General features: G+C 39.7%; 1 protein-coding gene across 7 annotated transcripts in view; it reads left to right on the forward strand.

The window, feature by feature from the left end:
• LRRC4C (leucine rich repeat containing 4C) overlaps positions 1 to 14,313 on the forward strand; it is a 611,700-nt gene that overhangs the window by 574,879 nt on the left and 22,508 nt on the right. The gene's annotated exons all lie outside the window — the stretch shown is intronic.

Genomic DNA, 14,313 nt, shown 5'->3' on the forward strand with positions numbered 1-14,313 from the left:
TAAAAAGTCTGTTGCCTTTTAGAGCAATACAAAGTTTTCCTTCCCGTATCAGAGAAACTTGTGCGTATGTCATTAGCAGTTATCCACCCAGGCTACTTTGCTTGCTTAAGAAGACCTGCTTTCCTTGTTGCCTTTTTCCTCTATCTTCACTGGTGACTTCCTTAGAGGCTGAGCAGTCAGTCCTCAGCTTCCTTTTTGTGTTCCTCAACTTCTTAATGAGCATCTGAAATGCATATGTTGGTAGATGCCTCACTTTGATCTGCATATAGACTGATTGCTACAAGGACTCTTTCCTCTAGCATTTCAAATATTTTAGATATGAGTTATCCATGTAAATCTTAATAAATATTTATTTCCTCCACGGATAACTCTGGCAACAGTACAGCTTGTACTTTTTAGTTTTATTATAAAGGGGTGATCTTGTAGTTGTCAATGTTGATTTAGATTGGTGGAAAACCTCAAATCTGTGGGCCAAAATCAGAATCTCTCTTCATTTCAATGGTAGTTTTATATTGACATTTCAATTAACAAATGTCTTTCTCTGACTTCAGTCCATCTATCAACCCATTATTATTTATTTGTTTATGGTAACTCCAGCCCTATTTTATTGGTTTATTCCAGGAAAGAGATCCTAAATGATGTCAAGTGTTGTCTTTGAAGAACCAAAGAATTTGATCATTCTCATACCGAGATGGTTTGGTCATGGTTGTCCTGACTATTCAAAATGTATTATTTCTGTTTAGTGTCCATTCAAGAATGTGCTTCACGAATTGATAGTGTCCAGAGAGAAAGAGAGATGATACCTATCATTAATGCATCACCTTGGAATCTGGAGCAGAAACTTGAGCTTGATAAGAGAACATGGGACTGGTGTCCACTAGGAAGGCAGGCTTGGGGAAATCTGTCTCTAGCATTGAGACACCTGTCTTGGTGCTTCCAGCTCTAGCATAATGCAGCCCCCCCGCCGCCGCCTTTATATTTACAGCCACTTGCTCATGAAAAAAGCGTGACTTTTATGTATAAGGATCTGAAAGCTTTGTCTAGTTACCCCTTGTTTCCTGCCAACTCTTAAGCCAACCTCCAACTGCTGCTTTCTGTTTGTTTTAAGTTGCGGAATGATTATGGTCCCAGAAACCATGGCTAATAAAGAGCTCTGCTTTAAGCAGCACTGTGATTGGCCTGGTGAGTCACTGCACTACCCAGTTATTAAAGGTACAGGAGCCTTTCCCTCTTTTCCATCTGGCCACCTTGCCAAGAACTGCTGTTGCTATAGCTGAAAATACTGAGTGGGAAATGTGTGATTAAAGCAGGCTTCATTTATGGTGAATTTCAGAACATTTCCAAGATAAAGGCTAGCATTTTGAATTTGTGCACTTGGGAGACTGGGGAGATTCAGTTTGAATGGAAAATGCCCTATAAACTTGAAAAAGGGACCTGGATGACCTCCCTAATGATGATGTGGAGGAGGGGGTTGTTTTGGAAAGTCTCACCAGTAGATTAAGCTCTTTGGCTTCAGATTGACTAAAAGTAGGAATTGGGCAGTATGATTTGACGTGTATTAACCCAAAAAGTTGAAAGCAGAGATAAAGACAGTACCAGTCATGGGAGTGGCATTGACCCTAGGAAACTTACTGAATTTTATTATGAGGTATAATTTTAAGGCAGGAACACTGAGCTATTAATATAGATTCATTATAAATGGTTGCTGATTGCAAGCCCGGTAGTATGGGACGTTGGTTCTTCAGATAAAACATTTCTGAACCAATTTATGGAAACTGCAAAACCTTGATAAGGACGTACAAGTTTCAGATAGTGTAATGGGTTATAAAAGCACTGTCCACCCTGAGGCAGCTCATGGAAACTGATAGCAAATTGTGTGTTCTGATGCCTATGGTTATTCACAAAATGGCGATTTTCATGGCCATTTTTCAGCTTTACTAATTTTGGTTGAGAAGTGTATGCTAATGAAGATTTCCTAACCAGGCAAAGCTGGCTATAATAAATTGTACATAGTGCAATGCCCTGCTGCTTCAGACCTTCTGTGGTCTTTTGTAGTGGGGGGAGAAAGGGGGGGATCCAAGAAGACAGAAGTTACACCTTCGTGGAAAAATTGCTATTTGAGGATCTTTTGCATGAACATTTGTATTATATTACTAACAATATAATAACATACAGTGCTAAAAATGTACTATACTCAGAAGTCAAGTCTATTGAATTCAGTTGAGCCTATTCTCTGGTAATCGAGGGTAGGATTGTAGCCTATATATCATATAGAAACTTGAGGATAAAACTTTTTCTGTTTCAGCCATCAATTTGTTATCTTTCCCCTTTTCCTCTTTTCTTTTAATTAAGCAGCATACATAAGTACATTGATTCTTAAGACAACAGCAGGTTTTCCCTTTGGATTAAGATATGCATGCCATAGTATAATCTGATCAGACAATTCAGAACACTGACTAGTTGTAAATATTATACTATGATTTTACTGTCACATAGATTGCATCAATTAATAGTCTTGGAGGAGGCTGAGAAGTCCCCATTGTTAAATAAGAAATAAGCATGTAGATTTCAAATCAATTTGGCTCCTGTTTATATCAGCCAGGTACTTACGTAAATACTTGGAGATTAATAGGGTGAGGTGAGTGAGATGTCAGTGTGAAAGCCAAATCACATTCCATGAATGTGAAAAGCCACACAGAACTGAGTCTGAACATCAAATGCACATTGGTATTACACTTTGTGTAAGGGTAATGCACTGCAGTTAAAATCTGTAGCTGTACTTTTAGGCAAGCTTCACTTAGCTGAAGACATCAAGTCCAGGAAATTGGGGGAGCACCAGAAAAGAGAAGAAACCTGTTGGGATTGTAAATTATTCCTAGTAAATATGATATTCTAGTTAAGACATCTTGCTGTCTCTTTCCAGCAGAGAGTACAAAATGTTAAACATTGTATTCCCCTTCCCATTGGTTAAGAGCTCATCGTTGACTCTATTTTCCTATTTCTTTTTACTACAGGCCGCTTTGCAGCTTATTTGACATGTTTAATAGTGTCTGGGTTAGATTCCATTCTGTATTTCCAGGTTCCTTGCAGTACTTGTTTGGCAGTCATCTGGGTATTTCCTGTAGCGCTACTCTGATGCTTTCCCTAAAGGTCAGCCCTTCTTCTTCTTTTAAGCAAGAAGCTGTTGTGAAAACAGTGGTAATCTGTAGGCCAGCTGACTCTGCCCTTTAAGTAGTTCCTGAGCATCAAGAGCCATGCCAAGGTGATGGAATTTTTAATGTTGCCCAGGCATCTCCCCACTTACCTCCCATTCCCTCAATGCATACACCATTCTATGGTATAGATATAAAAGAGATGAACCTGCATTTTATGATCCACAGCAGCTACAGTAACTAAAGCTTTGGACTAATTGGCTCATTTTCTTGAAACATCCATTTGTCAATCACTCACAGCAAACATTAGACACGTCTGTTGGAGATTTGGATTCTACCTTGGGACTTGAATGGAATTCTCTTTCTTTCCTTATGCAGCACTACTAATTAGAAATATGCTCTTTTGGTTCAGTGTGCCGAGATTAGCTTAATTTCAGTGAAGACATAATGCTAGGTCCTCGGTTTAAAAATAGGTACTGCAGATGTTTCTGCAGAGGAGAAAGCTTTGAAAATATCTCCTTGGCTGTGTAAGGTTCTGTGCATATGTACTTAGTAGCGGAGCATAATTATATTTTAAATTAATGGGTTACATATGACTACCCTGGAACAATGCTGGACTGTGGTGACTCAGTAGGTAAGTGATTCCTCTCCTCTCCCGAGGCCCTAATTCCAATCTCTGCTGCATTGTATGTATGGCTTTGCATACGTATATATGTAAAATATGTGAATATATTAACTCACTAAATCAGTCACGCAAGATCAAATTGATTGTGCTGTTGTCTTCAGCAGGAAGATAGCCTCTTTCAAAGGGCTTGGTGCTGCATTCCTCTAGAAATGAGTCGGCTGCATAGAAATCACTCTTTCATGGAATTACTTCTTCATGAAACCTTTATTTCATCTAATTCTGGCTAATGGAATACATTCAGTAAAAGCAGTGTTGTTTTTTTATCAGACAGGGCAAGACTGGTCATCTCTGACCGTTGGCCATGTTGGCTGGGGCTGATGGGATGTGTATCCTACAACATCTGCTATAGAGTATCTCAGAGTAGCTTTAAGGAATAGTTTGTCTTCACTGTTTTTGGTCCAAAGTTTTCATATTTTAAGTTTCAAATGTCATATTTATATTCTAAGTGTTGGTCTATATATTTTGAAAGAGTTAAATATTGGCAGTTTTGTGGGGTATTTTATAAGCCATTTCAAATAATTGCTTGGGTTTTGAATGGGAATCTTAAAATGCATATAATACCCTCTTTATTTGTAGGCTATGTATAGACAAGAAACAGAGAGAGAATGGGGGGTGGGGTGACAGAGAGGACTAAAGGTAGAATCTGTCCATAGAGCAGTACCCTCCAGATATTGCTGGACTTCAGCTCCCATCATCCCTGACTGGTAATGATGGGTATTACCATGCTGACTGGTAATGATGGGTATTGTAGCCCAACAGCATCTGGAATAACAACAACAACAACAACAATAATAATATTAAAAAATATATTTATACCCCACTCATCTGTCTGGGTTTCCCCAGCCACTCTGGGCAGCTTTCAACAGATCATTAAAAACAGAATAAAACTCCAAACATTAAAAACTTCCTTCAAATGTCAGATACTTGTTTATTTCCTTGACATCTGATGGGAGGGCGTTCCACAGGGTGGGTGTCACTACTGAGAAGGCCCTCTGCCAGGAAGGCACAGTGTTCTAGATGATGATGACAGGTTCTAAATTTAACCCCATGAGGTTCATATTATAATACAGTGGTACCTCAAGTTACATACGCTTCAGGTTACAGACACTTCAGGTTACAGATTCCACTAACCCAGAAATAATACCTTGGGTTAAGAACTTTGCTTCAGGATGAGAACAGAAATCGCACAGTGGCCGCGTGGTGGCAGCGGGAGGCCCCATTAGCTAAAGTGGTACCTCAGGTTAAGAACAGTTCCAGGTTAAGAACGGACCTCCAGAACGAATTAAGTACTTAACCTGAGGTACCACTGTACTGGCATTGAGGGATTTATTTTAAAGCAGAAGATTGTAGTCATATCTCTGAGGTTATAGTTCTGAGCAATCTGTGTGATGAAGGAGCTGTGTTGGGTTCACATATATATGACTAATCTTAATTTCAAAGTGTGAAATTGCACACAATAGATGGATTTTCAGGCTTTAAAACTGAAGCTTAAAAGCCGCATAATGGAAGAAATCTCAGGCAAAAAAGCAATGTAATCTTCTTTTTAAAGAGTCAGGCATTTGTCCTAGGAGAGTGGGGGGGACCCCAAGGGAGAGGAGGAGGAGATTGTTGACATTTTACTCAGCCCCTTTGAAACAATAGCACTATAGTTTGAATAAACTTTTAAGATCATGTGAAAATATTAACCAACTCCTTTCTTGAACAAAGAGGGTGTAGCGACAAAACATTAGTGTATGAGAAACAGATCTTTGCTTCATAGGTAACAAGGAGTAGAACAACGGAAACCATAAATTACTTGGGGTGTGAGGCCTGCTTCCAGCACGTCCACTTGGCTACACCTCTGTGAGCTGTATGGTTGGCAGCCCTGAGAAAGGGCCCTACACACATACCAACAAACATGTTAGCCCAGGATTCCCCCTACAGTGGAGGCACTTTGCACAATACATTAGTGCACATGTACACCTCCTTTTCATCATTGCCAAATGTGCAGCTAGTAGGGGCAGGTGTGAAGGAATGAAGCTGATCCTTCACATTTCCTTTTAACACAGGCATTGCCAGTTTTTTGGGGGGCCCATGGGCACATTTGCAAATAAGGGACTGGGCACTGTGTGTATGCATACACATCCGAACACACAGCAGAATGTCTTCTACTGACTACAACGGAGCACTTCATGCAACCTTAATTTCCACAGCAGGAGGGGACCCTGTGGCTGCCAGAGAAGGCCAATATGGGTGCACGGGCGCTCATGGGCACCACATTGGTGATCCCTGTTTTAACACATGGGAGGTTGTGTGAACTTCCATTGAGCATCTGTGTTCATCCTATCTTTAATCTTTTGCCCATCATATATATGCTAGACCTCTGATAGCCCTGGTTGGTTTGTTTTGGTTTTTTTGCTTTCCTTGGAGCTTTAATTATTTACCTCTTCAAAGCTGCCTGGCAGTATATAAGCTTCTCCCAGTCCTTTATTAGACTCTTTCACCTTTTGCATCCCTGTAAAACCATGCAGTGTTGAATAAAAGTGACATCTTAGGTTCTCTGGAGAGTTTGTCCTAAACACTTGGCATTTGTTTAACACTTGCATCATTTCAGTAGCATGTTGCAAACCATCTTCTAGAGGTCAGTCATATGGGTACAATTAACTATTAAAATCCATAGATTAACTGAAATACAAGGATAGCCATAACATTTTAAAATCCTGTACAACACGGTATAAAAGAATGGCATGCACACTGTGGTATTTTCCATTCTATAACCCAGTACTATGAAAACCATCATTTATAGTTCAGATTGGGAAAAATGAATACAGTAAATGGACAAAAGTACAAAGATTCACAAAATGTTTAGGGGTATGCGTACCCCTGTGTACTCCCCCCCCAAAAAAAGCACTGCTTATAGTACTGAGGACTGTGTCTGTCTGTCTGTCTGTTAAGAAGAAAACATTATCAATCTTTCTGGCAGGCATTTAGGACTCTCCAGTTGTTACCTGCCATGCTGTTAAATTGCAGATAATTCTGGTGGGTCAAACAGGTAATTAACAGTGAATCAAAGATTGTACTTCATTCACGATTATTAAAGAGCATTTTGTTCGGTGTTCTCAGATGGTTTATGGAAGCTTTTCCAACAGTGTTTCCACACCACGTGAGTCAACCGAGTTGGCTTTGGCTGTGAGATTAACTATTGAGTGGCCTTTTGAAGCTAGAATACCTTCTGATCAGTCTGTGCAGTGATCCTAAACAGATTTAGGGTTGAGTCTATGACACCAAAACCATAAATGACGTGCTAAGTGTTTCTGACTTGTGCATTTTTTTTAAAAAAAACCTACAAAGTAGTGGAGAAATTATTGTTATTATGTATTTATTTATACCTTGTATTTTCCCCTGACAGGGATCTAGGACAGCTTCCCCACCAGCCATCATGCATTTCCCATAAATTAACTGAAACACTCTCTACACCATAAAGTGCCCCTTTTAGTTCATACAGCTTTCATCTTCAGCATAAGGACATGTGTGGGGTGAGAGTGGGGACGGGGGGCTGCTCCTGTATCCTATCCTGTGCACCTTCTCTGTAAATCCCAATGTGCCCTGTGGGAGGACTAATTGCAGTGGTAGATGTGGTTGATATTTGTTGCATTTTCATTTTTCATACATCTGTTTTGGGAAATTTGATCCTTTGCAAAATTGCTGTGTTAAAAATAAAATAAAATTGGGCCATCAGGCCAGGCCAAGGAAGTGAAAGAAACTGGTAGGTCACACTATTCTGGATTCTGCTTTGATCCAGCCAAATGGTGACAAAAGTACTTATATGATGATCATGCCTAAAATTGTATAAAGCACTGTAGAATAATAATAACAGGATTGTAAGGGAGCAGGAAAACTTGGATAGAACTTCATATATGTGCAGCATCTTGAGGGATTGAACTCTGTGCTCTTATAGCAGGGTGCAGTACTCCAGTAGTTCATATACAGCGGTCTCTCCTCTGTCAAAATCTTCGCAGAAGATTCAAGTATCACTTTGTTAACTTTTATTATGCTCAGGTTTGCACTCCCTCCCTCCCCCCCCCTTTTTTGAAATTGTTCAACATATATTGGCATAATTATGATGCATAATTATACATAAACTGCCAGCCCTTCAGAAGTCATTTTCCTGCCCTGAATATAAATTTAATAAATAAAATATTGTAGGTTGGGGTATTGTATTTGTTTATGCAATTGTGTGTTTTTATATTGTAAACTGCTCTGTGATCCTTCGATGAAGGGCAGTATAGAAATTTAATAAACTAACTAACTAACTAACTAGAGAGCTTTCTCAGAGATGAGAATGACACACAGTGCACAAATAATATGAGGAAAATATGAGATTTCTCTGTCAGGAGTTCAGCCTACACTCGAGTAGGACCTTGGCAGAGACACATGCCCAACTGGCATGTTCCCTCCCTCCTGGTTGATAGTTCAGGAACTTCAAAAGCTTTCTTCTGCCCGAACATCACAGCGACCGATGCCAACCAACACCGGCACACTTAGGGATCCACAGAGTTTGTGCATCATGCGTGACAGACCTCAGCAACTCAGCGTTTTGGCTAATCTATTTTATTTACATATAAACACACACTGAGCACTGCAACACGACTCCCTCTCTCTCTAGCATCAGACAGCAAAGAGAAAAAAAGAACAAAGGACAATAGTCCCACTTCACAGAACACAGTAACACAAACATCCTGTCTCCGTCGCTTCCCACTCTGTGGAGTCAAAACATACACCATCATGTGATAGACAAAAATCCCATGATTGCAATCATGGAGCAGGAATTCTAACACTCTCATGCTATCCATGTGTGGCTAAATATGTGGATGTCATTAATAGATGCTGTAGAGTGGTAGAAGACACAAATTTCTGTGAATAATAAGAAGGGAAACTTAAACTGTTAAATTTCTCTTACTGTTACATTACTTCAGTCAAATTAACTATCTTTCATTTACTTTATTTCCTAATTAATTTACTAAAATTAATGTCTCAATGTAATTTAAATTTTCAAGGGTATAACTTCCACCTAAATCACAGGCAATTCATTACTTCAAAAATCAACTTTACAATATTTCCTATATCAAGGGAATAATACGTTAACCAATGAATACCTTCCCACATTCGATAGATCTTATTTAAAGCTGATTTAAAAGGGCCTATTTTAATCTGAGTTATACATGGATCAATTAATTTCACTGACTGATATGTATAAACGTAAGACTTTGGTTTATATTTCTTTTTTAACTACAGTTATTTGATCCTGCAAAATCACATATTCTTTCTCAATTAACATATTCCCCATGCACATGATATGAACGACATTTTATTTATGAGGTTCAATAAAATTGAGGAATACTTTTTTTTATTAAAGAAAGCAAAATGTTTAGGCCTACTGTGATGGCAAAGATTGCAACCTGCCCTTTAAGACGGATGTTCCACTTCTAGGGTTGGAGGCAGTGTGTCTCCAAATTCCAGTTGCATGGAATTAAAGGTGAGGACAGTGTTGCTGTGCTCAGCTTCTGGTTGTGGGCTTCCTATGGGCATCTTGTTGCTACTGTGATAACACAGTTAGACCAGATGGGCCTTTGCCCTTAGCCATCAAGCTCTTTTTATATTCTTAAGGCAGGCAAGCAGACCAGCTATCCCCACACCACCTTGTTTACTTCACCAGGCCCACTGTAGTTAGTTAGTTAGTTAGTTTAGTTTATTTTATTTATATCCCACCCTCCTCAGCTAAGACCGGGCTCAGGGCAGCTAACATCAGGTATAAAAACAATGGATTAAAATACAACTTAAAAACAAAATTAAAATACTACTTAAAATGCAGGCTCATTTCAGTGGAAGCTCAGATCAGAAACTGTTTTTTTTTGGGGGGGACGTCAAATCTTCACCAAGGTCAACTATCCAGACTGGTCCTACGTGGGCCAGAAAAGCCAGGGAAGTCCCCAAATAGGGGTTCCATCACAGAAGGAAAAGGAAAGAGGGGGAGGGGGAAGGGATCAGGCTGGTTCCAAGCCAAAGGCCACATGGAACAACTCTGTCTTACAGGCCCTGCGTAACAAAGGCAGATCCCGCAGAGCCCTGGTCTCATGAGACAGAGCATTCCACCAGGCCAGTGGAGGCTAATCTGACTTCCTTAGGGCCCAGGACCTCTAAAGTGTTGCTATTTATGGACCTTAAGGTCCTCCATGGGACATACCAGGAGAGGTGGTCCTGTAGGTATGAGGGTCCTAGTGTTTCTAGGTATTGTTACTGTGAGCAGTAAGCTACAATGCCCAGGATTCTTTGACAGCGAAATGAGTTTCAAAGGTGCTTTAAAGGTATAGTGTGCATGCCAACTGCCCCCAAAATGTGGCTCAGTGGATCAATGTTGGTGGTTCAAGCCCACCTGGGACAACTGTGTGCAGAATTCCCACATTGCAGGAAGTTGGACTACATGACCCTTAGGGTATCTCCCAACTATACAATTCTATGCTTCTGGCACTTGAAAAACCCACTGGCTCAGCCAATTTTCTATCCACGGTAGAGTATGAAAGCAATTAGGTATGGGGTGAGTAAGAAAATGACAAATTTAACAACAACAACAAAAACAAAAACTTTAAAAAAAACTAAACCTTTTCCAGTTTTGGAAATCTCAAAAAGGAAAAAGTTAAGAACACTTTGAATGTTGATACCTAGGAGCAAAATCAAAATGACAGAAGAAATGGTATCCTCCTCAAGCTAGACTAGATTGCTTTTCTCACCTGCTCAATACTTTCTCAGAGCTGAGCTTCCAGCTCCATTTGCAGCCTCCTTTCCTGGCTTCTTCCTTGTGCAGTGCTTCCACTGTGCTTCCTTACTTTGTCATTGAAATCCTGCTCGATATTGAACCGGAGCAGAACTCCAATGTATAGATAGCAGTGTAGAAATTTAAACACATTGCAGGATTCCCACAAAATAGACGAGAGGCAGTTGTATTTCATCTAGCAGAGCTTTACTGCTACTGAAGGCAAATGAGCATAATGGTCCCAAATCTAATACATTCAGGACTGGCACTGTCCTTAAGAAATCCAGTTGCAGCAGACTTAACTTACGATAACTTATAATAAGTCTAAAACTTTAACAATAGGCATGCTATATACAGAACACCACACCAGAAGGAAAGAGAGACAGAAAGAGAAAGTGAAACCCAGGCTCCTTCTTGCCTGTTATTATAGTCAGCATGACCTTGACAAAAAAGATAACAGAACAAGTTTAAAACAGCTGTACTCAGCTTATCTGAAGGAACAACCCAAACATCATGAACCTTCTGCTTGTTTCTTTCACATAGAGAAGCTTCTCTTGAATTTAGTTGAATGGGAAAGATACATTGGATCAATACTTTATGTACTAAGAAATGCAAACTGACATACTTCCACAATGTTTCAATTTGTTTCCCCACCACCACCTTTTCAGCATTCACACAAATACTCCCTTTTTCTCTCTCTTCCACTATGATCATACTATGTTTCAACTGTCTTCTTATACACATTATTTCCACTCTCCCCCTGAACCTCATGGTCAGTTAGAAGGGGAGTACACTTGTGGATAAGTTTCCATCCTTTCAGCCTGCTCAATTTCTCTCCCTTAAATCTTGAGGATACACGTTTCCTTAACTACCAAGTTGCTGGGCTGCATATTTTTTCTTCTGTTAACTTAGAACAGACACATATTTTCTTTAACAAAAAGCAAAGAAGGGAAAAGAAAAAAAAATGTTCTTGTAATAAAGGAGAGAAAATGAAATGGTGCAGCAGTTTCCTTTACACCTACAATCAGTCATATACCTAAGATATAGTTTGGTAAAATGCTTCCTTAACTTTTCCAGACAGATTTTGCAGTCTGTCATTATATGTAAAATGGAGGAAAATCTGTTCACTTATTCTTCCCTTTATATGAATAAAAAAGGAATCAAAACATCAAGGATTGCAGTTTCCAGATTTTAATACAGTACTGATAGCTTTATGCATATTGTTATAATTCATTTGATGTGTAAAGGGATCCCTGACCATTAGGTCCAGTCATGGCTGACTCTGGGGTTGCGGCGCTCATCTCGCTTTATTGGCCGAGGGAGCCAGCATACAGCTTCTGGGTCATGTGGCCAGCATGACTAAGCCTCTTCTCGTGAACCAGAGCAGCGCACGGAAACGCTGCTTATCTTCCTGCTGGAGTGGTACCTATTTATCTACTTGCACTTTGATGTGTTTTTGAACTGCTAGGTTGGCAGGAGCAGGGACTGAGCAATGGGAGCTCACCCCGTCAGGGGGATTCGAACCACTGACCTTCTGATTGGCAAGTCCTAGGCTCTGTGGTTTAACCCACAGTGCCACCCGGGTCCCGCATTTGATGTGTAGTCAGACTCTATTAAGATTAAGCTTTGAGCATAATGGGAAACTCTTTCACCCCTGCTTTTCTACTACGTATTGCTAATTCATGTTTGAGTTAAATCTATGAAGTTGAACTAGACTAAAGTTTTCTGCCCATTGCATAGCAGGGTGAGGGGAGGATGTTAGTATTTCTTTGTTATTAATATGTTGAAAGACTTAATCATTACTTTTTCAGAAGTACCACTATCATATACCTGAGCAAAGAGTACATAATTGCCTTGTTTAGAGTAGGGAAATTGGAAGAGGTAAATATTTGTTGTTGTTGTTTAGTCATTTAGTCGTGTCCGACTCTTCATGACCCCATGGACCAGAGCACCCCAGGCATTCCTGTCTTCCATTGCCTCCCACAGTTTGGTCAAACTCATGTTAGTAGCTTTGAGAACACTGTCCAACCATCTCGTCCTCTGTTGGCCCCTTCTCCTTGTGCCATCAATCTTTCCCAACATCAGGGTCTTCTCCAGGGAGTCTTCTCTTCTCATGAGGTGGCCAAAGTATTGGAGCCTCAGCTTCAGGATCTGTCCTTCCAGTGAGCACTCAGGGCTGATTTCCTTAAGAATGGATAGGTTTCATCTTCTTGCAGTCCATGGGACTCTCAAGAGTCTCCTCCAGCACCATAATTCAAAAGCATCAATTCTTCAGCGATCAGTCTTCTTTATGGTCCAGCTCTCACTTCCATACATCACTACTGGGAAAACTATAGCTTTAACTATACGGACCTTTGTTGGCAAGGTGATGTCTCTGCTTTTTAAGATTCTGTCTAGGTTTGTCATTGCTTTTCTCCCAAGAAGCAGGCATCTTTTAATTTCGTGACTGCTGTCACCATCTGCAGTGATCATGGAGCCCAAGAAAGTAAAATCTCTTCATAAATGTCACTTTATAAATGCAAAGTTATACAAATTTCCCTGAAAAGGCTTTACCTGGCTATATATCATAGAATCAGTAAATTGTAGAGTTGGAAGGGACCCTGAGGATCATCTAGTCCAACCCCTGCAATGCAGGAATATGCAGGTGTCCTATATGGGGATCATTGATATCATTTTTTAGACAAGATCATGGGTTCTTTTCATTTTTCATTTGCAATCATTTATCCAATCCTTGAGAAAGAATTTAGAAGGGAGGACATTTCTTTCTTTTGCATTAATGTAATTAGTCAGAGAGAGGGGGAGAAGCAATTTGATGTAGGGATATCTTAGGCATTTTTGATGTTGCAATGGCTAATAAAGAGAGACACTTGTGACAAACCTATACTGTGTCATATGTATAAGTTGTACATCAAGCATGGATTTAGGGAAATATTGGTGGTGGGTTAAAAAAAAAATCAAAGCATGATTATCCTCAACTTTCAAGTAACTTATGTGATAGCTGAGGTCCAACATTAACTGAGAAGAGCACCACATGTACTTGAATGTATGTGTGTCTGTATTAATACTGCAAAAAAAGCAACTAGAAAACAGAATAGCTTGTACAAATCATGATGTTGATGGAAAAGAAATACTACCACATGCCATGAAATTAATATCACATACCTCAAAGAACTTGTGCTTTTCTTTAACTTCACAAACAGACTTTTATTGCAATCCCAAGCACCGTTGAGATACAGCATTGGCAAGTTTTAAACTAGAGCGTGCAGGCATTTAGTCAGCCCTCTTGGGATTGGATCGACTTTCCCAATCCCCACAGTTGTTTTTCACACTTTGCCTTTCCTTCTTTCCTCACCTCTAAGTAGAAAAGAAAAAAGGAGAGCGAAGTGTGATCAAGTTTAGTCTAGCGAGCATTTTTCTCACTCTTAAGTGTTGCTTGTTAAATTTCATTTTTGAAAAATGTAGTTGTTTTTAGTGTACCTGTAAGTGAGTGTGAAATAAAGCACCTTGAATCATTAAAAAAGAAAAAACCCAGCAACTTTGCTTCCTGCTGCTATATAATTTTAAAATGGCTAGGTAATTTGTACAGTGTTTAAGGAAAAAAATAAATCGTACCAGAGCTGACAACTTGGACACCAAACTGCAGGTAAATGCAATTTAAAACAGCGGATTTAGTATCCCTTTGGGGA

The sequence above is a fragment of the Podarcis melisellensis genome, assembly GCF_964234715.1.
Source record: "Podarcis melisellensis genome assembly, chromosome: 1".
NCBI lineage: Eukaryota > Metazoa > Chordata > Lepidosauria > Squamata > Lacertidae > Podarcis > Podarcis melisellensis.